Source organism: Macrotis lagotis, chromosome 2, assembly GCF_037893015.1.
Source record: "Macrotis lagotis isolate mMagLag1 chromosome 2, bilby.v1.9.chrom.fasta, whole genome shotgun sequence".
In the NCBI taxonomy this organism is placed as follows: domain Eukaryota; kingdom Metazoa; phylum Chordata; class Mammalia; order Peramelemorphia; family Peramelidae; genus Macrotis; species Macrotis lagotis.
In genome coordinates, this window is record NC_133659.1 from 228,119,639 (window position 1) to 228,145,666 (window position 26,028).

The 26,028-nt window shown below is 35.1% G+C and overlaps 1 protein-coding gene and 1 pseudogene across 12 annotated transcripts in view; both read right to left on the reverse strand.

Annotated features, from left to right (window-relative positions):
* TNRC6C (trinucleotide repeat containing adaptor 6C) overlaps positions 1-26,028 on the reverse strand; it is a 233,329-nt gene that overhangs the window by 182,786 nt on the left and 24,515 nt on the right. The window lies entirely within an intron of this gene.
* Positions 2,937-12,574, reverse strand: LOC141514331 (heterogeneous nuclear ribonucleoprotein A3 pseudogene; annotated as a pseudogene).

Genomic DNA, 26,028 nt, shown 5'->3' on the forward strand with positions numbered 1-26,028 from the left:
GATTTACTGTCTAATACATGAAGTCTTTTCTGATTTATTTCCCCTCTCAACTACTAGTGCCTTCTCTACAAAATTATATTGCATTTGCTTTATAGTTATTTGTCCTTTATTTTATATATACTTAAATATATATATATATATTATATATATATATATACACTTATTCCAGACATGTGAATATAGGGATATATGTACATGTATGTATGCAAACACATGTACATGCATATACACATAGTTACTAAGGAACAAGGTTTGTTTTATTCACTGTAATGATATTCACAATATGTAGAACATACTAAGTGATTAATGAATGAATATTGACTGATTGTTAGCTTATTAGTTCCAGTAGTTTCTGTTGCCTTCTCTCAGCTTCTCTTCTGTTTTCTGAGCTCTGTTGGATTCTGTTTTTTTGTAAAGTTTCTCTCTAGATCTGAGTCTTCTCAGTTTGTTCTTAACTGGCTTAAAGTTTTTAGCTTCTAATTTGACTTGTGATTCTTCAAATCAGGGCTTCTTGTGTAGCAACTCACCTCTATCTTAGTTTGACAATAGATCCATGTACCAGTCAGATGTCACAGATTTGGTTAAAAAAAAAAGAGGATAAACAGAAGAGAACAGAATATAGGGAAATATGCAATAATCATAAATATGAATGTGAATGGGATTAATTCACCTATAAAACAGGGACAGATAGCAGAATGGTTAAGAAGCCAGAATCCAACATTATGTTGTTTACAAGAGACACATTTGGAACAGAAAGACACACACAGAATAAAAATAAGGAGCCACAGCAGGCTCTATTATGCTTCAGCTTAAGTAAAAAAAGGGCAGGGTACCAGTCATGATCTTAGATAAAGTCAAAGTAAAATCAAAACTAATTAAAAGAAATGTTATGGGGAACTATATTTTGCTAAAAGGTACTATAAAAAAGAATTAACACCAATATTAAACATATGTTCATCAAATAGCATAGTATCCAAATGGATGGCAGGAAGAATTAAATGAGTTAAAGGAGAAAATAGGCAATAAAATCATACTAATGGGAGGACCTCAATTTATCTTTCTTGGATTTAGAGAAATCTAACCATAAATTAAACAACAAAGAATTTTAAGGAGATGAATACAATTTTAGAAAAGTTAGATATAGAATATATATATAGTCTCCATAGAATACTGAATGGGAATAGAAAAAATAAACCGACAATGAATTAGGACATAAAAATGTCATCAATTCAGAAAAGCAGAGCTATTAAATTCACATTCATGCATTAAAATTATATTCAATAAAGGGTCTTGGAAACAAGAATTAAAATTAATGAAAATTAAATAATCTAATTCTAAAGATTAAGTGGGTTGAGGGACAATTTATAGAAAAAATAAATAATTTCATTAAAGATAATGATAATCATATAATATACTAAATGACAATAAGATAAAATATAAAATTTGTGCAGTATTTCAGAGAAATTTTTTTATAATTATATCCAAAAAAGGGGAAAAAACACAGAATGAATTAAGTATGCAACTCTTTAAAAACTGGTAAAATAACAATCAAAAAATTCCCAATTAAAGTTCAAAGATGAAATTCTAAAAATCAAAGGAGAGATTAATAAAATTTAAAGTTTTTTAACTGAAGTAATAAATAGAATTAGAAACTGATTTTTATGAAAAAACCCAATATAATAGATAAACACTGGAAAATTTAATTTTCATAAAAAATGAATAAAACTAAATTACCAGTATCAAAAAATGAAAACAGTGAATGCATAACCATCAAAAATGAAGCTAAAACAATTATTAGCTATTTCGCCCAATTTTATGCCAATAAAACTGATCATCTAAATGATATGGTTAAATATCTAAGAAAATGTAAACTGTCCCAATTCATAGATGAATAAATAAATAGAATACTTTAAATAATCCTATCTTGGAAAAAAGTTTAACAAGTCATAAATGAGCTCCCTAAGAAAAATAATCTTCAAGACCAGATAGATTAAAAGTGATTTTTTAAAGGTTTTTGCAAGGCAAATGGGGTTCAGTGGCTTGCCCAAGGCCACACAGCTAGGTAATTATTTAGTGTCTGAGGTCGGATTTGAACTCAGGTGCTCCTGACTCCAGGGCTGGTGCTCTATCCACTGCACCACCTAGCCACCCCTAAAAGTGAATTCTAATAAACAATTCAAGTACAATTATTTTCAATACCATATAAATTGAAAAAAAATTGTTAAAGAAGTAGTTCTACTGAATTCCTTCTAATATACAAATATGATTTTGATATGTAAATCCAGGAGAGCAAAACAGAAAAGAAAAATCAAAACTACTGCAGACCAATTTCCCTAATAACGAAGAAACAATTTTAAACTAATATATCACAAATGGTCAGATTAGATTTATTGGATTTATACCCAGAAGGTAGGATTGGTTCAATATTATGTTTATAAGCAAAATTGACCATGTCAAAAATAAAATAGAAAAAATAATGATTATCTCAATAAATGCTCAAAATACTTTCAACAAAAATCAATACCCATGCCTATTAAAAACACTTTAATGAATAGAAGTAAATAGAGCTTTCCTTAAAAGGACAAGTAATATCTATGTATCTAAAACTAAGAATATTATCTGTAATGGGAATAAGCAAGATAACTTTCCAATAAGATCAGGGTGAAAGTAAGGATGTCCATTATTACCATTATTATACAATATTAATCTAAAAACATGGGACAGCTAGGTGGATAGAGCACCGGCTCTGGAGTCAGGAGTACCTGAGTTCAAATTCAGCCTCAGACACTTAATAATTACCTAGCTGTATGGCCTTGGGCAAGCCACTTAACCCCATTGCCTTGCAAAAAAACCCCTAAAAAATGATAAAAACACTAGTTACATAAAGAAAAAGAAATTGAAAAAATAAACACAAGCAACAAGGAAAAAATTATCACCTTTTTCAGATGATTTGATGGTATTCTTAGAGAATCCTAGAGAGTCAACCCAAAATCAGTCAAAACAATAACTTTAACAAAGTTGCAGAATATAAAATAAATGCACATAAATCATCAATATTATTACCAAAAACACTTAGCAGAAAAGATAGAGAAATTCCATTTAAAATAATTACAAAAAAGTATAAAATGCCTTGGAATCCACTTGCTAAGACAGAACCAGAAACTATGTGAACACAATACAAAACATTTTTCACACAAATAAAGACAATCTAAACAACTGGAGAAATATTAATTGCTTATAATTAGGTTGAGTCAATATAATAAAAATGACGATTCTACCTAAATTATTCAGAGCCATAACAATCTACCAAAGAATTGCTTTATAGTTCTAAAAAAAATAGTAACCAAATTCATCTGGAAGAAAAAGGTCAAAAATCTCAAGGGAATCAATGAAAAAACAATGTAAAAAAAAAGGAGTCCAGTAGTATCAGATCTCAAACTGTATTACAAAGTGGTAATCATTTAAACAATTTGATACTGGATAGGAAATAAGGAGTATTTATCAATGAAATAGATTAGAGATAATCTAATAATCCAGAAGAAAATGAGCAAGGTAGCCCAGTGCTTGATTAAACCCAAAGGTCCCAGCTGTTGGGGCAAGAATTCACTAATTGACAAAAACTGTTGCGAAAATTTAATAGTCTGGCAGAAATTAGGTATAGATTAACATCTGACACTGTATATCAAGATTCAGACACATAGAGTGATATAAAAATCAAATTAGCAAAGCACAGAAGAAATTACCCATTAGATGTATGGATAAAACGAAGAGTTCATGACCAAAGAGATAAAGAGATCTTGACTCACAAAAGGTAAAATGGATAATTTTGAATACATTAAATTAAAAAGGGTTTACACAAAGTAGTCAAAATTAGAAGGGAAGCAGGAAATTGGGGAAAGATTTTTACAGCATATTTCTTTGGTAAAAGTTTCATTTCTCAAATAGAAGGAATTGAGCCAAATTTGTAAAAATAAGACTGATTCCCCTATTGATAAATGGTCAAAGGTAATTTTCATTGGAAGAAATCATGACTATTAACAGTCATATTAAGAATGTTGTAAATCACTAATAACTAGAAAAATGAAAATTACCTCTCAGGTACGACCTCACACCTATCATATTAGCTAAGATGACAGAAGACTAATATTGGAGGGGATACAGGATAATACATATACAAATGAACTAATGGAGAAGCTTAGAACTAGTCCAACTATTCTAGAGAACAATTTGGAACTATGCCCAAAAGGATTATTTAAAAAACTCCAACAACTGCATATCCTTTGATCCAGTAATAATACAAATGGGTCTATACCCCAAAAAGAAATCTAAAAAAAAAAGGATATTTAAAGATATTTAGAGCGGTCTTTTTTGTGGTGGCAAAGAATTGGAAATTTAGGCTGTCCATCAATTGAAGACTCACAGAAAAATATTCACAATAACAGCAGCATTCTAATAAACTATTAAAAATTCAGCAACTCTGATCAATAAAATGATACAAGTTCATTTCAAATGACTCATGATAAAAATGTCATGCACATGCAAATAAATAACTGATTGATTCATTGCAGAGACTAAAATATACTTTTTCTTTTTGTCTTTTTTCCCCCCCACCACATGGCTAATGTGTAAATATGTTTTATATGACTGAATATATACAATGACTATCTTATTTCTTGTCATGTCAATGAGTGGGAGAGGAGTAGAAGGAAGGAAAGAATTTGGAGTAAATAAAATCTGAAAAGAGAGAAAATCAATGCCTAATTCTGACTTTTTCCCTTGTTTTCTTTTTTTTTGGAAGCTTGTTCCAAAGTAAAACTTGCTGTAAAACTAAGAACTTTAGTGCCTAAGTAATAGATACAATAACATGAAAATATTGGTTCATAAGATAAAAGAAAAATTAACCCACTTTCATGAACTTTAAATTCATTTTAAGTAGACACAAAGGCACGAACTGAATTGGGATGGCTTGCCTTTCAGCTCAATTCCCAGATAAAAACAGACAAAAATCATTTTTATCATTTTTCCTTTCACTATGAATACTATCCCTTAAAATGTTATGCTGCTCCCTAAAGCTTTTTCTAATTCAAACTATATGATTCCAACTGCAAGATTCGTTAGCAGGTTACAAATTTAGATCTCTTCTTTAATATTCCCATATTAACTACAATGAACCAAATATTTTCTTAGTTCTCCTTTTTGCTTTCACTAGTCATGTCTTCCTCCATAAATTCTTCACATATGAATACTTCCCTTTTCAAATATACTAGAGTACTACTTGCCAAGATTATGCAGTCCATTCTGTAATAATAAAGCTATAATCACAGGTTTTTTAATCTGGAGAAAAAACTTCTTAGAGGTTTTCTTTCTATAAATGCTTAAAATTTATCACAAATCTTTTTAAACTTAAAGCTTATGGCTACATAGGTTGCAAAATCTCACCAATTCAAATAAATTTTACAACAAGAAACTTCAGTCCTAGGACATCAAAGAAAACAAATTAGAGTTGCATGCAGTGATACTTCAGTCCTATTTTCTCCAACCGCAGGTTCACATATAGAAGAATACATAAAATTGAGAACCAACATCCTCTGAGGTAAACTTATTTCTAGTCAAATAAATCAAGAAATTCAGTGACATGTTCTTTGTTTCTTTTCTGGTTTTGGCAGTCTTTGCTGGATGTGTCATTATCTATATATGGCCAAATGAGGATTGGGGTATATATATATATATATATATATATATATATATATGAACAGGGTTTGTTTCATTCTCTCATCTCTTTAGTGCCCGGTACTGTGACAGACCCATAGTAAGAAACTTAAGTACTGTCAACTGATTGAACTGCTACTGCCATTGCTATTGCTAGGTCTATATTCCAACAAGATTTAAAAGGGGAGGGAATGGAGAGAAGAACTCATGAAAAAATTTTTTATGGGGCAGCTAGGTGGAGCAATGAATAGAGTACTGGCCCTTGAAATTAGGAGGACCTGAGTTCAAATCCAGAATCAGACACTTAATAAGTACCTAGCTGTGTTGCCTTGGGCAAGTCACTTAACCTTGAAGCCTTGCAAAAACCTAAAAAAATTTATTTAGGCAAAGAATTAGAAATTGAGGGGATGCCTAACAACTGTGTAATGACTAAACTAGTTTAATAGATGAATGTCTCGGAATACTATTGTACTATAAGAAATGGCAAAGCATGGTGGTTTCAGAAAAACCTGAGACATTTGAACTGAAGTGAGCAGAACCAGAACACTGTACACAATAACAGCAATATTATATGATGGTCAACTATGTATGACTTCGCTATTCTCTGTAATACAATGACTCAAGACAATTCCAGAAGATTTATGATGGAAAAAAATACTATGCCACCCAAGAGAAAGAATTGGTAGAGTCTGAATATATACTGAAGGAAAACTTTATTTTTCTTGCTTTTTTAAGAAAAATCTGGTTTTTTTGGCAACATAGCTACTATGAAAATGCTTTGCATGATGTCACATCAAATTGGATGCCTTCCTAAGGAAGGGAGAACAGCAGGGAGGGAGAGAATTCAGAATTCAAATTGAAAAAAAGTTAGTTGCTTTTACATGTAATTGAAAAAAGGAAAACATTTTTTTAAAAAGAAAAAAGAGAAAATTTAAAAATGAGACAGGAAGCTTCGTTGAAGATCAGCTTAGAAAAGCTCATTGTCAACTGCCTAGTACTTTAAATGTGAACAAGAATCACGTTAACAAATTATTTCAACTTAAACTGTAAATTCTACAGATTTTCCTCTTTTGGTTTTACTTATAGATTCCTTTTCAGGACCTGAAAAAACAAAGTTAAAGTGCATGGCACATAATAGATGCTATATGATTACTTATTCCCTTCCCTCCCTTATTTCTCTAGTATAGGAATCCTTTTTTTAATTTTTATTAAAGATATTATTTGAGTTTTACATTTTTCCCCTCAATCTTACTCCCCCCCCACGGAAAGCAATCTATCAGTCTTTACTTTGTTTCTGTGTTGCACCTTGATCCAAATTGAGTGTGATGAGAAAGAAATCATATCTTTAGAGAAGAGACAAGAAGTCTAAGAGGTAACAAGATCAGACAATAAGATATCTGTTTTTTTTCTAAATTAAAGGGAATAGTCCTTGAATTTTGTTCAAACTCCACAGCTCCTTAACTGGATACAGATGGCACTCTCCTTTGCAGACAGCCCAAAATTGCTCCCGATTGTTGCACTGATGGAATGAGCAAGTCCTTCAAGGTTGATCATCGCCCCCATGTTGCTGTTAGGATATACAGTGTTTTTCTGGTTCTGCTCATCTCACTCAGCATCAGTTCATGCAAATCCCTCCAGGCTTCCCTGAAATACTGTCCCTCCTGGTTTCTAATAGAACAATAGTATTCCATGACATACATATACCACAGTTTTCTAAGCCATTCCCCAATTGAAGGACATTTACCTTGATTTCCAATTCTTTGCCATCACAATCAGGGCTGATATAAATATTTTTGTACAAGTAATGTTTTTACCCTTTTTCTTCATCTCTTCAGGATATAGACCCAGTAGTGGTATTGCTGGGTCAAAGGGTATGCACATTTTTGTTGCCCTTTGGGCATAGTTCCAAATAGCTCTCCAGAAGGGTTGGATGAGTTCACAGCTCCACCAACAGTGTAATAGTGTCCCAGATTTCCCACAACCCTTCCAACAATGATCTTTATCCTTTCTGGTCATATTGGCCAATCTGAGAGGTGTGAGGTGGTACCTCAGAGAAGCTATAATTTGCATTTCTCTAATAATTAATGATTTAGAGCATTTTTTCATGTGGCTATGAATTGCTTTGGTCTCCTCATCTGTAAATTGCCTTTGCACATCCTTTGACCATTTGTCAATTGGGGAATGGCTTTTTGTTTTAAAAACATGACTCAGTTCTCTGTATATTTTAGAAATGAGTCCTTTGTCAGAATCATTAGTTGTAAAGATTGTTTCCCAATTTACTCCATTTCTTTTGATCTTGGTTACAATGGTTTTTATCTGTGCAAAAGCCTTTTAATTTAATGTAATCGAAAACACCTAATTGGTTTTTGGTGATGTTCTCCCGTTTCCATATATCTGACAGGTAAATTAGTCCTTGATCTTCTAATTTGCTTATAGTATTGTTTTTTTTATGTCTAAGTCCTGTAACCATTTGGATCTTATCTTGGTAAAGGGTGTTAGGTGTTGGTCTAATCTAAGTTTCTTCCATACTAACTTCCAATTATCCCAGCAGTTTTTATCAAAGAGGGAGTTTTTATCCCAATGGCCAGACTCTTTGGGTTTATCAAACAGCAGATTACTATAATCATCTCCTGCTTTTACACCTAGTCTATTCCACTGGTCCACTCCTCTATTTCTTAGCCAATACCAAAGTTTTGATGACTGATGTTTTATAATATAATTTTAGATCAGGTAGGGCTAAGCCACCTTCTGCACTTTTTTTCATTAAGCTCCTGGCAATTCTTGACTTTTTATTTCTCCATATGAATTTACTTACAATTTTTTCTAACTCGTTAAAGTGATTTTTTGGAATTTTGATTGGTAGGGAACTAAACAGATAGTTTAGTTTTGGTAGAATTGTCATTTTTATTATATTAGTTCTCCCTATCTATGAGCAGTTGATATTTTCTCAGTTATTTAAATCTGATTTAATTTGTGTGAAAAGTGTTTTATAATTGTTTTCAAAAATATTCTGAGTCTGTCTTGGCAAATAGACTCCCAAGTATTTTATATTGTCTGCAGTTACTTTAAATGGGATTTCTCTTTCTAGCTTTTCGTGCTATATCTTGCTAGACATATATAGAAAAGTTGAGGATTTATGAGGGTTTATTTTATAAACTGCAACTTTGTTAAAATTGCTAATTGTTTCCAGTAGTTTTTTGGATGACTTCTTGGGATTCTCTAGGTAGACCATCATGTCATCCGCAAAGAGTGAGAGTTTTGTCTCTTCCTTCCCAATTCTAATTCCTTCAATTTCTTTTTCTTCTCTAATTGCTGAAGCTAACATTTCTAATACAATATTGAATAGTAGTGGTGATAATGGGCACCCTTGTTTGACCCCTGATCTTATTGGGAATGCCTCCAGCCTCTCCCCATTGAGTATAATGCTTGTTGATGGTTTCAGATAGATACTGCTAATTATTTTAAGGAACAGTCCATTTATTCCTACACTCTCTAGTGTTTTTTAATAGGAATGGATGCTGTATTTTGTCAAAAGCTTTTTCAGCATCTATTGATATGATCATATGATTTCTGATAGGTTTGTTGTTGAACAGTTTTCCTAATATTGAACCAACCCTGCATTCCTGGAATAAATTCTACTTGGTCATAATGTATTATCCTAGTGATATAACTCGTTGTAATCATTTTGCTAAGATTTTATTTAAGATTTTTGCATCTATATTCATCAGGGAAATAGGTCTATAATTTTCCTTCTCTGTTTTAACTCTTCCTGGTTTAGGTAACAGTAGCATATTGTTTTCATAGAAAGAGTTAGGCAGAGTTCCATCTTTCCCTATTTTTCCAAAGAGTTTATATAGAATTGGAACCAATTGTTCCTTAAATGTTTGGTAGAATTCACTTGTGAATCCATCAGGCCCTGGAGATTTTTTTTTTAGGGAGTTCAATGATGGCTTGTTGAATTTCTTTTTTCTGAGATAGGGTTGTTTAGGTATTTAATCTCTTCTTCATTTAACCTGGGTAACTTATATTTTTGTAAATATTCATCCATTTCACTTAGATTATCAAATTTATTGGCATAGAGTTGGGCAAAATAATTTCGAATTATTACCTTAATTTCCTCCTCATTGGTGGTGAGTTCACCGTTTTCATTTATGATACTAGCAATTTGGTTTTCTTCTTTTTTTTTTTATCAAATTGACCAGAGGTTTATCAATTTTATTGGTTTTTTCATAATACCAACTTTTAGTTTTATTTATTAATTCAACAGTTTTTTGGCTTTTGATTTTATTAATTTCTCCTTTAATTTTTAGAATTTCTAATTTGGTATTTAATTGGGGATTTTTTTTGAAAAGTTAAAAATTCCTTAATTTTTTATTCCTGGTACCACTACCACAATTTACAGGGCAATATACCTGATGTAATGAAAAGAAAAAGAAAAGACAAAGCTACAACACATAAAAGACCTCGGGAATGTACATTTAATTGACACTACATTGCATTAATCAATAGCTGCACTTTTTGCAAACTGTGGCTATGACAGTCCTGAACAAGAAGGGTTTCCTGTTTAAGCTGCAGTAACTTTTCTGACTATGGATCAACGTTCCTTCTGTGGCAGATTTTTACAGTTCCTCTAATGCATTTGGTATGACTGTCTCAAAGTAACCTGGAGCTGCTTTCCTGACAACTCCTCACTCTCTCTCCTGCTAAGAACTGTAGCCCTCTTCCGTTGAGTTTTTAGAACCTTCTGCTGCCATATCCACCACTTCCACCACCAGATCCATAACCACCACCATAAGGACTGCCTGAGCTCCTTCCACCAAAACTGCCTCCTTTCATGGGTCCATAATTTGATTGCTGCTGCCCACCATAATTTCCAAAATCATTATAGTTCCCACTGCCACCATAGTTACCACCACCAAAATTTCCTCCTTCATTGTAACCATCATATCCTCCTCCACCACCACCATACCCACCACCTTGGTTTCCGTATCCAGGTCCACCACCTCCACCATAACCTCCTCTACTACTGTAGCCAGGACCACCTCCATAGTTGCCACCATCTCCTCCAAATCCATTACATCCACCATCTCCACCTCCATAACTGCCTCTGCTGCCACCACCGCCTCCACCATAACCACCTCTTCTACCAGTTTCCTCCATGGCCAAAGTTTCTTCCACCACCTCCAAAGTTTCCTCCTCGACCCATAGAATTGCCTGAGCCACCTCCACGACCTCTTTGTGAGCCAGCAGACTGCATCTCTTGTTTTGAAAGGGCCTTTTTCACTTCACAGTTATGCCCATTAATAGTGTGATATTTCTGAACAACAATTTTGTCAACTGTATCATGATCATCAAAAGTTACAAAGCAAATCCTCTCTTCTTTCCACTCTGTCGATCTTCCACAACTTCTATAGTTTCGATCTTGCCATACTTTTCAAAGTAGTCTCTTAAATTATATTCTTCTGTATCTTCTTTAATATCACCAACAAAAATTTTCTTCATGGTTAGATGTGCACCAGGTTTTACAGAATCCTCTCTAGACACAGCTCTCTTTGGTTCCACTACACGCCCATCAGCCTTATGTGGTCAAGCACACATTGCTGCATCTACCTCTTCTACACAAGAATTAAGTCACAAAGCCAAAGCCTCTGGAACGTTTTGTTTGGGGATCTCTCATCACCACACAATCTGCGAGAGTGCCCCATTTTTCAAAGTGTTCTCTTAAACTATCATCCGTAGTTTCAAAGCTCAAGCCACCAATAAACAGTTGTCTCAACTGCTCTGGTTGCTTTGGATCATGACCCTCCATTTTGAGACCAGACTTGCCGCCTCCAACTCGGGTTCAATATGGGACCTTAATTGGGGATTTCTGATTTGTTATTTCTCTAATTTTTTTTAGTTACATGTTTAGTTCATTGATTTCCTCTTTCTCCAGCTTATTCATGTAAGCATTTAGAGCTATAATATATCCCCTGAGAGTCGCTTTGAATGAATCCCATAGGTTTTGGTATGTTGTTTCATTATTATCATTATCTAAGATAAAATGGTTAATTTCTTCTATAATTTGTTTTTTTTTTTGGTCCACTCATTTTTTTAAAATGAGGTTATTCAGTTTCCAATTTGTTCTGGGTCTATATCTCCTTGTATATGACTTTTATTGCATTGTGATCTGAGAAAGATGTATTCACTATTTCTGCCTTTCTGCAGTTGATTGTTAGGTTTTTATGTCCTAGTACATGGTTAATTTTTATATAAGTTCCATGTACTGCAGAGAAAAAGGTATATTTGTTTCTATCCCCATTCAGTTTCCTCCATAAGTCTACCATATCTAATTTTTCTAACAATCTATTCACCTCCTTAACTTCTTTCTTGTTTATTTTATGATTCGATTTATCTAGATCTGAGAGTGGGAGGTTGAGGTCTCCTACTAGTAGAGTTCTGCTGTCTATGTCTTCCTGTAGTTGTTTCAGCTTCTTCTCTAAGAATTTGGGTGCTGTCCCACTGGGTGCATATATATTCAGTACTGAAATGACTTCATTGTCTATGGTACCTTTTAGGAGGATAAAGTTTCCTTCCTTATGTCTTTTAATGCTATCTATTTTTGCTGTTGCTTTGTTTGAGATAAGGATTGCTACCCCTGCTTCTGTTACTTCAGCTGAAGCAAAATATATTTTGCTCCAACCTTTTACCTTTACTCTATATGTATTTCTCTGCTTCAAATGAGTTTCTTGTAAGCAGCATATTGTAGGATTCTGGTTTTTAATTCACCCTGCTATTTGCTTACATTTTAAGGGAGAGTTCATCCCATTCACATTCAAGGTTATGATTACTAATTCTTTATTGCCCTCCATACTATCTTCCCTCTGTGTGTATTTCCCCCCTTCCCCCCATCCATATTCCCTAATATTTTGTTTCTGAATACCATCCCCTTCAGTGTTTGCCCTCCTATATCACCCCCCCTTTCTTTCCCCTTTCCGTTTCCCTTTTCCCTTCCCTTCCTTTTGTTATTTCCCCCTTTCCCCTCCCCCCTTCCCTTTCTCCATCCCCCCCCCCTTTCCCCCTTTTAATACTTGAAAGGTTGGATGTTTTATAAGTTAACTGAGTATGTGTAGGTTGACTTTAAGCCAAGTCTGATAAGAAGAAGATTAAGGTGTTTCTCATCTGCTCCCTTCTTCCCCTCTATTACCATAGGTTTTTTTGTACCCCTTAAGTGTAATGAGATTTACCGCCATTCAATCCCCTCCCTCCTCCCATCTCTTTCCTGTCCCCCTTTTTAAGGAGGTAGTCTTTTTTAGATCATTCTATCTAAGTCATAGAAAATTCTGAGTGTCTATCCCTTCTAGTTCAGTATATTCTATCGAATAGAGTCAAAATTCCTGAGAGTTATTAGAGTCTTTCTCCCAAGTAGGGTTAAAGCCAGTTACATCCCATTAGATAGCAGTCTCATGGATAGGTCATGAATGTCCATCATTTTTGGCTAGGTATATTCTCTTTGTTAGAGTTACAATTCTCAAGATTTATGAGAATCTTTTTTTCCCCTATGCTGGGATATAGCCAGTTTCAACTTACTGGATAGCATTTTTTCCCCCTTTTACCCCCCCCCCCTTTTTAACCTTTTCATGTGTCTCTTGAACCTCCTGTTTGATGTCCAAATTTTCTGTTTAGCTCTGGTCTTTTCATCAGAAATTTTTGGAATTCTTCCATTTCGTTAAATGTCCATCTTTTTCCTTGGAAGAGAAGGCTCAGCTTTGTGGGAAAGTAGATTCTTGGCTGCATTCCAAGCTCCCTTGCTCTTTGAAATATCTCATTCCAGGCCCTTCGATCCCTTAATGTTGTTGCAGCCAGGTCCTGCGTGATCCTTACTGTGGCTCCTTGATATTTGAATTGTTTGTTTCTGGCTGCTTGCAGGATTTTCTCTTTTATCTGATAGTTCTGGAGTTTGGCCACAACATTCCTTGGTGTTTTCATTTTAGGATTTTTTTCTGGTGGGGATCGAAGTATTTTTTTTTTTTAGTTTTTTGCAAGGCAAATGGGGTTAAGTGGCTTGCCCAAGGCTACACATCTAGGTAATTATTAAGTGTCTGAGACCAGATTTGAACCCAGGTACTCCTGACTTCAGGGCCGGTGCTTTATCCACTACACCACCTAGCTGCCCCTCCATGTAACTCTTTCAATAACTACTTTGCTCTCCGATTCCATGATATCAGGGCAGTTTCTCATCACTAGATCCTGTAATATTAAGTCCAGGCCTTTTTTCTCTTCAATGTTTTCAGGAAGTCCTATAATTTTCAGGTTGCCCCTCCTCGATCTATTCTTGAGGTCAGTAGTTTTGTTGATGAGGTATTTTAAATTATTTTCTATTTTTTGATTTTGTTTAACTGATTCATGGTGTCTCATGGAGTCATTAGTTTCTGTAGATTCCATTCTTTTTTGGGGGGAGGAGTTTTCTTCATTAACCTTTTGCAACTCCTTTTCCAATTGGTCAATTATACTTTTGAAAGAGCTTTCCATTTGACCAATTGAGGTTTTGAGATAATTATTTTCTTTTTGCATTTGCCCAATTGAGGATCTGAGAGAATTATTCTCATTTTGTATTTGTCCAATTGAGGATCTGAGAGATTTATTCTCATTTTGTAATTGTCCAATTGATGCTGTGAGAGATTTATTCTCATTTTGTATTAGGAATCCTTTTCTTAATAGAATATAACACTGGTGAGGTAGAAGGAGCACTAGATTGGGAGCAACATCTATGTTTGATCTGCCAAACTGCCACTTGGCCTCAGTTTCTTCACCAGTAAAATTAGGAAGAAGAAAAGGGGAATAACCTTGATGACTTATATGTCCCCTTCTGGCTCTTGATGTTGTGAACTGATCCAGGAAAGTTTGGTAAAAAAATGAATCTTATTTTCTTTCCATATTGATTTTTCTGTTTCAATAACTACATAATTATGAGGAATTCAAGAAGAAAGAGAAGCAAAAGTAAGCACATCAGTTTATATCACTAATGTTTCATAGATTACTCTGGATAAAACAGTGCTGTCAGGAATAAAAAAATTGACAAATTCAGCTGAATACAAGTATTAAGGGAGCTAATAAATTCTGCAAAGGTGATTTTCTACTTGGAGGTTTATGAAATAAATGAATTATAAACAGTTTCATAAATAATATTTCTAATATTTTAGTAATTACAGAACATGTCCTCATTTATTTCTTTTAACTATCTGAGGCTGACTGTACAGGTGTTAGCATCTCAAATTTATAGGTGATAAAATTGATTTTAGATGAAAAAAGTTAAACGGTTTGCTCATGGTCACACAGCTACTGACTATGTCTCTATACAGTGTATGTGGTATTCAAAGAGAACTAACACCCTTGGTGTTAGCCCTTTTCGGGATTGCTTTGATGTCATCCAAACTGTAACTCAACTTAAACCTGAGGTGCCAAAAAGCTTCTAGGTTATCAGGGCAATTTTCTTACAGAAATTCTTTAAAAATGAGGTCAAGGCTCTTTTCCTGATCATGACTTTCAGGTATCCCAATAAATTTTAAATTATCTTTTTTATTTTCCAGATCAGTTGTTTTTTCAATGAGATATTTCACGTTTTCTTCTAATTTTTCATTCTTTTGGTGTTGAACTATTGTGTCTTGATTTCTCACAAAGTCATCAGCTTCCTTTAGCTCCATTCTACATCTGAAGGATGTATTTTCCTCAGAGAGCTTTCTTATCTCCTTTTACATTTGACCAATTCTGCTTTTAAAAACATTATTCTCCTCAATAACTTTTTGAACTATTTTATCCATTTGACCCAAGTTGGTTTTTAACATGTTATTTTCTTCAGCATTTTTTTTGGATCTCCTTGACTAAGCTGCTGACTTTGGTTTCATGTTATTACTGAACCTCTTAATTCTTTTCCCAATTTTTTTTCTATCTCCCTTATTTGATTTTGAAAATCTTTTTTGGGCTCTGTTATTGCCTAAGCCCAACTTCTATATTTCTTGGAGGCTTTAGATGCAGAAGCTTCGACTTCTCCATCTCCAGATTGAGTACTGTAGTCTTCCATGAGACCAAAGTAATTGTCTATGGTCAGGTTCCTTTTTTCCCCTGTTTACTCGTTTCCTCAGCCTGTGCCTGGTTTTGGGGTGCTTTCCTGAGCTTTTTTCCTACTTTTAAAAAATTTTATTTATTTTTGAATTTTACAATTTTCCCCTAATCTTGCCTCCCTCTACCTACCCTCCACAGAAGGTAGTCTGTTGGTCTTTACATTGTTTCCATGCTATACAATGATCTAAACTGAATGTGTCGAGAGGGAAATCATATCCTTAAAGAAAAAAAAATAAAATATAAGAGATAACAAAATTGCATAAGCTAACTTTTTTTTTTCTAATTTGAAGGTAGTAGTCTTTGGTCTTTGTTCAAAATCCATAATTTTTTCTCTGGACACAGATGGTATTCTCCATTGCAGATAGCCCAGAACTGTCCCTGGTAGTTGCACTGATGGAATGAGCAAATCCATTAAGATTGAGCATCAACCCTATGTTGCTGTTATTGTGTACAATATTCTTCTGGTTCTCATCATCTCATTCAGCATCAATTCATGCAAATCTTTCCAGGTTTCTTTGACGTCCCATTCCTCCTGGTTTCTAATAGAACAACAGTGTTCCATAACATACATAAACCACAATTTATTCAGCCATTCCACAATTGGACATACACTCAATTTCCAATTCTTTGCCACCACAAATAGAGTTGCTATAAATATTTTTGTACAAGTGATGCTTTTACCCTTTTCCATGATCTCTTCAGGGGATAAACCCAGTAGTGGTATTTATGCCTAGTTTTTATCATACTATTTTCCAGTTTTCCCAACAACTTTTTTTTTAAGGTTTTTGCAAGGCAGATGGGGTTAAGTGGCTTGCCCAAGGCCACACAGCTATGTAATTAAGTGTCTGAGGCTGGATTTGAAGTCAGGTACTCCTGACTGCAGGGCTGGTACTCTATCCACTGTGCCACCTAGCCACCCCATAACTCCATCTCTTAACCAGTACCAGGCAGTTTTTATTTTTTTTGTTAGTGAACTTTAATTTATTATTACTAATATTACAGTAATTTTGTTATAAGAGTAAACATACTCCCACCAAGAAGATGAGAAACCCCAAGAATAATGAGAGAGAGAGAGAGAGAGAGAGAGAAATGTACTTCAGTCTGTGTTCAGTTTCCAATGGTTCTGTCTCTGGGGTCAGTTGCTTTCTTTATCATACCCACCAGAGAAGTTGCTTCAATATTTTTCCCACAGTTGCTATTACTAGCTGTACTTCTACTCTATTTCCCCCCCCACTCTCATTTATTCTATTCTCTCTCTCTCCTTTCATCCTGGCCATATCTAAAAGTGAGTTGTATCTGAGTACCCTCTCCCTCAATCTTCCCTCTCTTCTATCACCTATTTCCCCCCCTTCGCTCCCCCATTCCATCCCTTTCTTTTCATTTTTCTCTAGGGTAAGATAGATTTCCTCATCCTATTAAGTGTGTATGTTATTTCCTCTCTGAGACAGTTATGATGAGAATGAAGGCTCACTCATTCCCCTTTGCCTTCCCCCTTTCTAATCCATTGAAAAAGCTTTTTCCTAAGTCTTATGTGAAATTTCTTAGCTGCTTCATCTCCTTTCCCTTCCTCCCAGTACTTTCCTTTATCACCCATTGACTCCATCTTTTTACGATACTATACCATTATATTCTGGTCCTTCCTGTGTCCTCTCTATATATGCTCTTTCTAATAGCTCTTATAAATGAGAAAGTTCATATGAGTTATCCATATCTTCTTCACATGCAGGAATACAAATAGTTCAATATTATTAAGTTCCATATAGATAGTCCTCATCCACTCCCTCTATTGTTCACCAGAGTCCTGTATTTGGAGATCAAACTTTCTGTTCAGCTCTGGTTGTTTCAATAGGAAAGTTTGAAAGTCCCCTGTTTCACTGAAAGTCCATCTTTTCCCCTGAAAGAGGATGTTTAGTTTTGCTGGGTAGTTGATTCTCAGTTGTAAACCAAGATCTTTTGCCTTCCAGAATATCATATTCCAATCCCCATGAGCCCTTAACATAGATGCTGACAGATCCTGTGTAATCCTGACTATAGAGCCTTGGTAGTTGAATTGTTTGTTCCTGGCAACTTTTAGAATTTTCTCTTTGATCTGGGAGTTTGGGAATTTGGCTATAATATTCCTGAAAGTTTTTCTTTGGGGATCTCTTTCAGGAGGTGACTGGTGAATTCCCTTAAATTCTATTTTACCCTCTGCTTCTAGGATCCAAGTTACATCCTGTCCAATTGAAGGCAATAGAAAAGAAACTTGTAAAAAAGAATCTAAGAAAATCATCAGAAATTCTAGATACGTTTAATTAGCAACTGAAAGCAAAAGTGAAAAATAAAGTGATATAAAGATCCAGAGTAGCAAAAACAAAACAAAACCAAAAAAAAGACAAATTCACCATCAAAAACTTCAACTGTATCAAATGAGAAACAGAATATTTGCATACCCCTAATGTAAAGAATAATTATAGCTAGCATTCATATAGCATTTTAAGATTTGTTTTACAAACCTTACTTCCAAGGAGGTAACAAACTAGGTGAGGTCAGAAGAGATCATTTAATAATTTGCTCAAATGCCTTCCAGCAGTGCAAAATTACCAGTTTCTGCTCAGGTTACTTTTTAAATCCAAGTATGATGAGAAAGCCTGACAGGAAAAGCAAAAACGGTTCCTTATATTGCTTGAATGAGCTGGGAGTTATCAACTCTGGTCTTCTTAGTAAGATAGAAGGTCACTAGGTAGTAACATCTGCCTGCCTTGTCACAATAGATACCTAGAGAACTGTTATCTAGCTTCTGGGCTTTTTCCACCTGCATTGCAGCTGACCTCTCTGTCTCTCTGTCTCTCTCTTTGCAAGGCAATGAGGTTAAGTGGCTTGCCCAAGGCCACACAACTAAATAATTATTAAGTGTCTGAGGACAGATTTGAACTCAGGTGCTCCTGACTCCAGGGTTGGTGCTCTATCCCCCGTGCCACCTAGCTGCCCTGGATGTGAGCTCCTTCAATGCAAGAATTATCTCCAGTTTTTTCATCTGTCCTTAATGCTTAGCTCATAGTAAGTACGTAAGTACCTATTCATTTACTTTTCTCAGGAGAAGACATATCAACAAAGGATGAAAAAAACAATTGACCCCTCTAAATATAGGCTACTTACAAATATATAATTTTTTATAAAACATTCATAGCCTGTATCATTGAAAAGTCTATAAACAATTAAAAACAATATATTATCTGAGGAGCAAAAAAAGGTTTTCTAAAAAGCCCCAGAGGTGTAAAGAACAATTTACTATCAATTTATTAATTACTGAATAATCACTCCTCAAATGCCAAAATATTTATATTCCCTTTGTTAATTATCACAAAGTCCTTGATTCAGTTCTGCATTCATGGTTTAAAGTTAGCAATTTTCATTTACATAGTGCTACATTTTACAGATGAAGAAAATGAAGCACTGCAAGATTTAATAACATATCCATAGTCACATAACTAATACTGTATCTGAATGTGAAATTTGAAGTTCGATTATCTGACTTCAAGTCTAGCCCTTATCTGATGTCTCAAGCTGCCTCTTATTGATGATACTGGAAATTCCTATCCTCTCTATACTATAACCTTATTGTATTAGTTAGTAACTATAATCAACTTATCCATTGATTTTGAGAAAAACACTACCAAAAAGACTTTAAATTATTTAAATTATTCTGAATTATTGACTGAAAGTATTCTCTAATGAACATCAATGCTATTTTCATATAAAAACATTTAAGTAATATAAGATCACTTTTAAGTGAGTCTGGGGTACATCCCACCTGAAGCCAATCTTTCCTATTTGCGTACTAACAGAAGAAATTCTTTTCTTAAATGACTAGACTTTCATACACAATTAAAAATGAGACCCAACATGCTAAAATTGCTAAAAGATTTTTCAAAATGCAGAATAGCTGGTAACAAAATGGTATGAAGTTATTTCCTCAGAACAGATTTTGATATAGAGAAAAAGGAATTTCTTGAAGTGGGTAAGAGCAAGCAAAAAAGAGACAGCTCTAATTATAACCTGACAGTCACATCATATAGGCACTGAATTTTTATGAGTTGAACTATAAGTGCTTGGAAGGGAGAAGAGGAGAGAGAGCAAGTATTCCCCTGTATGAATTAGAAGTGAAATGTGTGAATTTGTTCTTCCTCAGTTTCAGTTCCTTTGGGCCTCTGTTGGGTAAATCTTTTTCAACACTTAAGTTCAGTTTCACCTTCCACTCACCCCACTACTTTCCCTCAGAGAGAAAGGAGGGGAAACAGACAATCAAGGGGTACCATATTGGGAAGTAAGAACAACCTCATTTCATTGATGGCAAACTCTTTTCTGCATTCCAGACCAATATACCAATCCTACAGAATTCATATTTGGTCTAAAAGTTACACGTTAGGCTTACAAATGTTTCCTTATCTGTGTTGCCCAAGTACACAAGAAACTTCACCTTGGATATTTACTTCTTTTGTTTTGAATTTGACCAGATTTTGAAAGTTCAACGAGAACTCACAGAAAGCTCCAAACTCATACAGGCCCAACTCATTCGAGGCAACCCTGACCAATGAAAAGAAAAGATATCATTCTATGGTGTTTGTATTGCCTTTTGTGCTTGATCTACTGCTTTATCACACTACCTCAGCCACATGTCTTTGCCATTCTTGGTTTGTATAACTGAACCTGTCTGCTTTTCATGTGACAGAGGACAAAATCATTTATGCTGTAGATTTAAGGGACTTGAGAACTGGAGTTTTGACTATACCAGTTGCATTAACTTATTTAAAACTTCCCTCCTCCATGATTCCATTGTAATCTACTTAAGCTACAAAAAGATTTTTAGTATTCTGGAACTATCAACAAGTTTTTGAAGTCTTAAACAAACAACCATATAGAGTTTCCTCTGTGGTAGTAGTCTCTAAAACAAAACTTGTCAATCTGAAATTTCCTTACATATTAAATAAGACATACTTAATCTCCAGGGAAATTCCAACCAAGATTCTGTTCCATTAGACTCCAATACAATTTGGTGGAGATGTAAACTGACCTAAAATTCTGGAGAGCAATTTGGAACTATGCCTCCAAAGCTATTAAACTGTGCATATCCTTTGATAGGAGATACTGCTATTAGTTCTGTACTACATCTTGTCACTTTGTCTACACAGAAAAAATTTTGGTAGCTCTCTTTCTTTACTATCTCTTCTTTTACCCTCGTCTCATATGAATAAAGTAACTCTTTTCCTTTCCAAGGTAAACTCATTTTCATGTGCCTTTGATGCTATGACCTCTTAGTATTGCTCCCGCTATCATTCTCACTCTCTTGAATCTTCAATCTCTCCCTATCTATAGGTTCCTTCTCTGTGGCCTGCAAACAAACCCAGGTCTCTCCCCTCCCTCAAACATCACCAATATGTAAAGAAAAACTCTCACTTAATCCAAACATCCTCATTAACTATGGTCCTACAGCATCCATGTTTTTCCCAGAAAACTCCTTATTAAAGGCTGCATAAATATTAAGTGTCTCCACTTCCTCTTCTCTCATTCAATTCTAAAGTCTCTGAAATGTCAAGATTTCATTTTTCAACTAAAACAGCTCTCTCCAAAGTTACCAATGATCTTAGTTGCCCTCCATAGAGCCTCTGATAGTTAATCACACTCTTCTAAATACTTTCTCCTCTCTAGGTTTTTGTGGCACTTGCTTACTCCTGGTTTTCCCTCCTCCTCTCACCACTGTTTCAAACTGACCTTTGTACTATTCTTCTCAAATATTTATGAAGAAAAGACCAGAGCTGAGCATAAATTTTGAAATGCAAACCCAAGTACCAAGAGAATACTAAAAAGGTAAATCTATTTGAATAAATAATAAGTTAAATCACAATATCAAAAACAGAATTCACAACACATGAGGAAATAAAGGAAATTATTAGAAAATACTGTCTAAATTATAAGCTAAAAATTAAGAACTTAATGGAGTGGATGGCTATTTGCAAAAATTTAAAAGATTTAGATTAATATGAAATAATATAGTCTCAGAAAAAGAAAATGAAGCAGCACAAAGGAAATGCTAAGAAGAAAAAAAAACAGAGCCAGACTAATTTATGTATGAATTCTACCAAACACTAATTCTAATTAATTCTAATATAACTCATCATCCTGACTCTGGTGTCACAGTAAACCTTTGTGACCTTAGACAAGTCACCTAACATCTTCAGGCCTCAATCTCCTGATGTTTAAAATAAGATGGTTGAATGACTTATAAAGTCCTTTCTAGCTCTAGATCTATAATCCTGTTAGAAGGCATCTAGCTGAATTCAATCAATGTAATCCAAACCAAAGGAAGATAAATCAGAGAAAGAAAACTACAAACCCAAATCCTTAATGAACAGTAACACAAATGTAACAAATAAAATATTAATATATTTCTAATGAATACTGACACACATTAATAAATCACCAACAGTACAAAAAATGAATAAAAATATTAAATATTAAATATTTAAAAGGTTACAACATATTAGATTATGAGCAGGTTGGATTTATATCAGCAATGAAGGGTTGGTTCAATATTAGGAAAACTCTAAATATAAAAGACTATACACATTAGGTAGCAAAAATAATAAAAATCATTTTTCTATCAACAGATACCTAACTTTTTTTTTTAGTTTTTTAGTTTTTTGCTAGGCAATGGGATATTAAGTGGCTTGCCCAAGACCACACAGCTAGGTAATTATTTAGTGTCTGAGGCCGGATTTGAACTCAGGTACTCCTGACTCCAGGGCTGGTGCTCTATCCACTGCGCCACCTAGCCACCCCCACAAAAAATTTTTGACAAAATATAACAAAACCTAATAGAAGAAACAGAAATTCAATTTGAAATAACTATAGAATGCAAAAAAATATCTGAGAATCTACCTGAGAGAGAAATTCCATTTAAAATGACTACAGAATGCAAAAAATATCTGGGAGTCTACCTACAAAGATACACATAGTAATTATATGAATGAAACTACAAAATATTCATGACAGAAATATAGGCTTTACCAACTGAAAGTCCATAGTTGGGTCCTGAAGAAGCAGTTGATAGGTCACATTTCCAAAGGAATGATCTGCTGGTTGAGATGATGGCTATGAGGACCTGACTGGAAGAAAGGATTGGGGGATACTGCTCTTCCTTGGACTCCTAAGATAGAGAACTAGGCAGTCTCTATCAGTCTCAAGAAAGAAGGTGATAATGCCATTCACTATTACATCTGAATAAACTGACACCCTTTTTTGGGTCTTTATCATTACTGTCCAAGAGGGAGCCATTACTGTACAATGGTCATCATTCCATGGAGTAAAAAAGGAATTATTTTTCACTTTTGTTCCAGGCCTGCTCTCAGAAGACAGCCTATGAACCTTCTCATGCCAGAAAACTATTGGGTCCTCTTTTAAACACAACCAGTTTTTTGATTCTAGTCTTTGTCACTTGGCACTTCAAGCTAACACTAACTTATGGCTAGCAAATTCCTACGTCCTATTCTTCTGTGATTCCCTGTGCTTCAAAATTAAAATCCCTTTTCTTAACTCCCATGGCCTTAACTTGTTCAGTCTTATTCCTCCCTCATCTCTGTCCTATGTTGGTTTCTTCTACTGTGCCTTCTGGAATTCTCATTTTTAAAATGCTTTCCTTTAATCTTCATCTTACTTCCATCTTCGAGTGCTCACCTGTTTTTTTTTTTTTCTGGAAAACATACCATCCCTTGCTGAACTTATATAGTGTCAAACTGTTCCTTTTCTCTTGGATTCTAAAACATCAAGTCAAGATGGTAGGCAGAAAAAGACTAGCATATTCTTTATACACACACACACACACACACACACACACACACACACACACACACACACTTTTCTTCATTAGAGTCTCAATAATTCAGACTCTGGCTTTTATTTTACCTATGTTGCTCTAAGGAAAGTCTACTTAGGACTAGGATGGGTGTCTTCCATCTGCACAGTCTACTTACCCCTGCCATCTCACAACCAGCCTCCTCATTCTAAAGCAATATTACCTTGTACCTTACAACCCATGAGAAAAGGCTGCTTGGGCCATGGTAGGATGTCTTCTACTTGTGCCCAAATACCTCCCAGTAAACAAAAACCTCCACTTTCTACTACGATCTCAGTTGGCTACTTCAGGTGAAGCTGCCACAAGCTTGTGCCTTTAGACTTCCATTTCTTCCTAGGCACAGCATGTCCTTTGAATAAAGGGGCCAGGGTCAGCCTTCTTTCATCTGCCCCAAAGCAACCACTTCTACCTGTGACAGCCCAATCTCTCACCTAGTTGTGGAGAACCTCTAATACAAAGGAAAAACAACCTTCCCTTTGATTTCAGTTCTCCCATTTCCTGTTGTGCTTATCCCTTTGAGGGGAGAGGAGTCGCAACCTCCACTCAGTGGATAATAGCTTTCACATCACATACTGCTGAACTTCTATACATCATTATCCAAATTCTATTCCAACCCTCCTATCATTTAATTCCTCATTACTGTACCTCTCAATGCTCTTGCCCCAAAGTTTTAAATTAATTTAAACCTAGCTCTTTCGCTGTATCTTCTGGAATGCTTCTTCCATAGGCCACAAATTTTCCTTCATCTCAAATCTTTTCCTTTCCTATTCCATTTACTAGCTCTTAATGAAACCTAGATTCCCCTCTCACTCATTCTCCTTGAGGCTAGGGTGTTGAAATGCTCCTTGCTCTCCATTTTTCCAGGTTTTCCCCATTCATTCATCACTTAGTAAACTCTCTTATTTTGAGGCTTTTCCAACACCAATGAAAATCTTGGTAGCTAATGTCTACAGACCCCCAGGTCACTCCCCTTCCTCCCTCAATGAGTTCATTACTTGAGATTTCAATACACGTATGGCATTCGTCTTCAAAATGCCTTCACTATTCAGTTTCTAAGCCTACTCACTTCCTACACCTCTAGCTAACTTTAGCTACACACAAAGACTGTCATACTCTTGATCTTGCCATTGCCCCAAAAATATTGTTTAGGAATTCTGAAACCCCCTAATCTGATCATAATCTCTTAGTTTTTTACCTCTCCCTCTGCTTTCCATATGACCTGTCTGCATTGGTCCCTTGTCTCTTGGACATCTCCCCTGTACTAGCTATTCTCTTTCTCCCTATTTTGATTCCTAAGTGAATCAATTCCACTCTACATTATCTTAATATTGCAGATTATGGCCACAGCCTTGGATCACTCCTACCATTTGTTGCCTTCATTCTCATATATGCTGATGAACAAAGGTAGAGAAAATCATGCAATTATTCTGACTGGGTGTGCTACAAATTTGTTACACAACCTCTACTGGGCCCTCACCACTACTAGGTAATCCTACTACAGCTCCCTTATATACTCACCATCCACTCTCCTCAGCTATCTTCTGAACCTTTTCATTTTCCCCAATCTTATATCCTAAATTTTTATTCTGTTAGTTGTTTTCTTTTAAACGTATAAAAATCTGTCTCCCCCTCTGCTCAGGGTCCAGGGCCAAACTGAGCAGGCATAGTTCAAAATTGTTTTTGCAACTGCCATGCACTGCTTAATCAATATGTTAAGAAGCTCAAACTTTTGTTTCCACAGTCATTTTTTTTTTAGGTTTTTGCTAGGCAATGGGGGTTAAGGGGCTTGCCCAAGGCCACACAGCTAGGTAATTATTAAGTGTCTGAGGCCGGATTTGAAGTCAGGTACTCCTGACTTCAGGGCTGGTGCTTTATCCACCATGCCACCTAGCCACCCCTCCACAGTCATTTTCAATCAACTACCCTTCATACAGTCTCAGAAAAGATAATGGATCTCATGCCTCAGAATACCTCTACATACCCATCTTGATTCTATCTCCTCTAGGAGTATGTCTCATCATTATTTCTTATCTTCAGACCTTCCCTTATCCTTCTCAACTGCTTACAAATACATTCAAATCTCCCTCATCCTTGTTTTCCATTTGATCCCATTATATTTCAAATCCCTATAAAGAATCTGCCTTTGAGATGACAAAAAAAGGGAAAATGATCATTGTTGGAGAGGATGTGGGAAAACTGGGACATGAATGCATTTTTGGCAGAGTTATGTTTTGATCCAATCATTCTGGAGAGCGATTTGGACCCGTACCCAGGATCCAGCAATACCACTACTAGGTCTGTATCCCAAAGGAATAATAAAAAGAGAA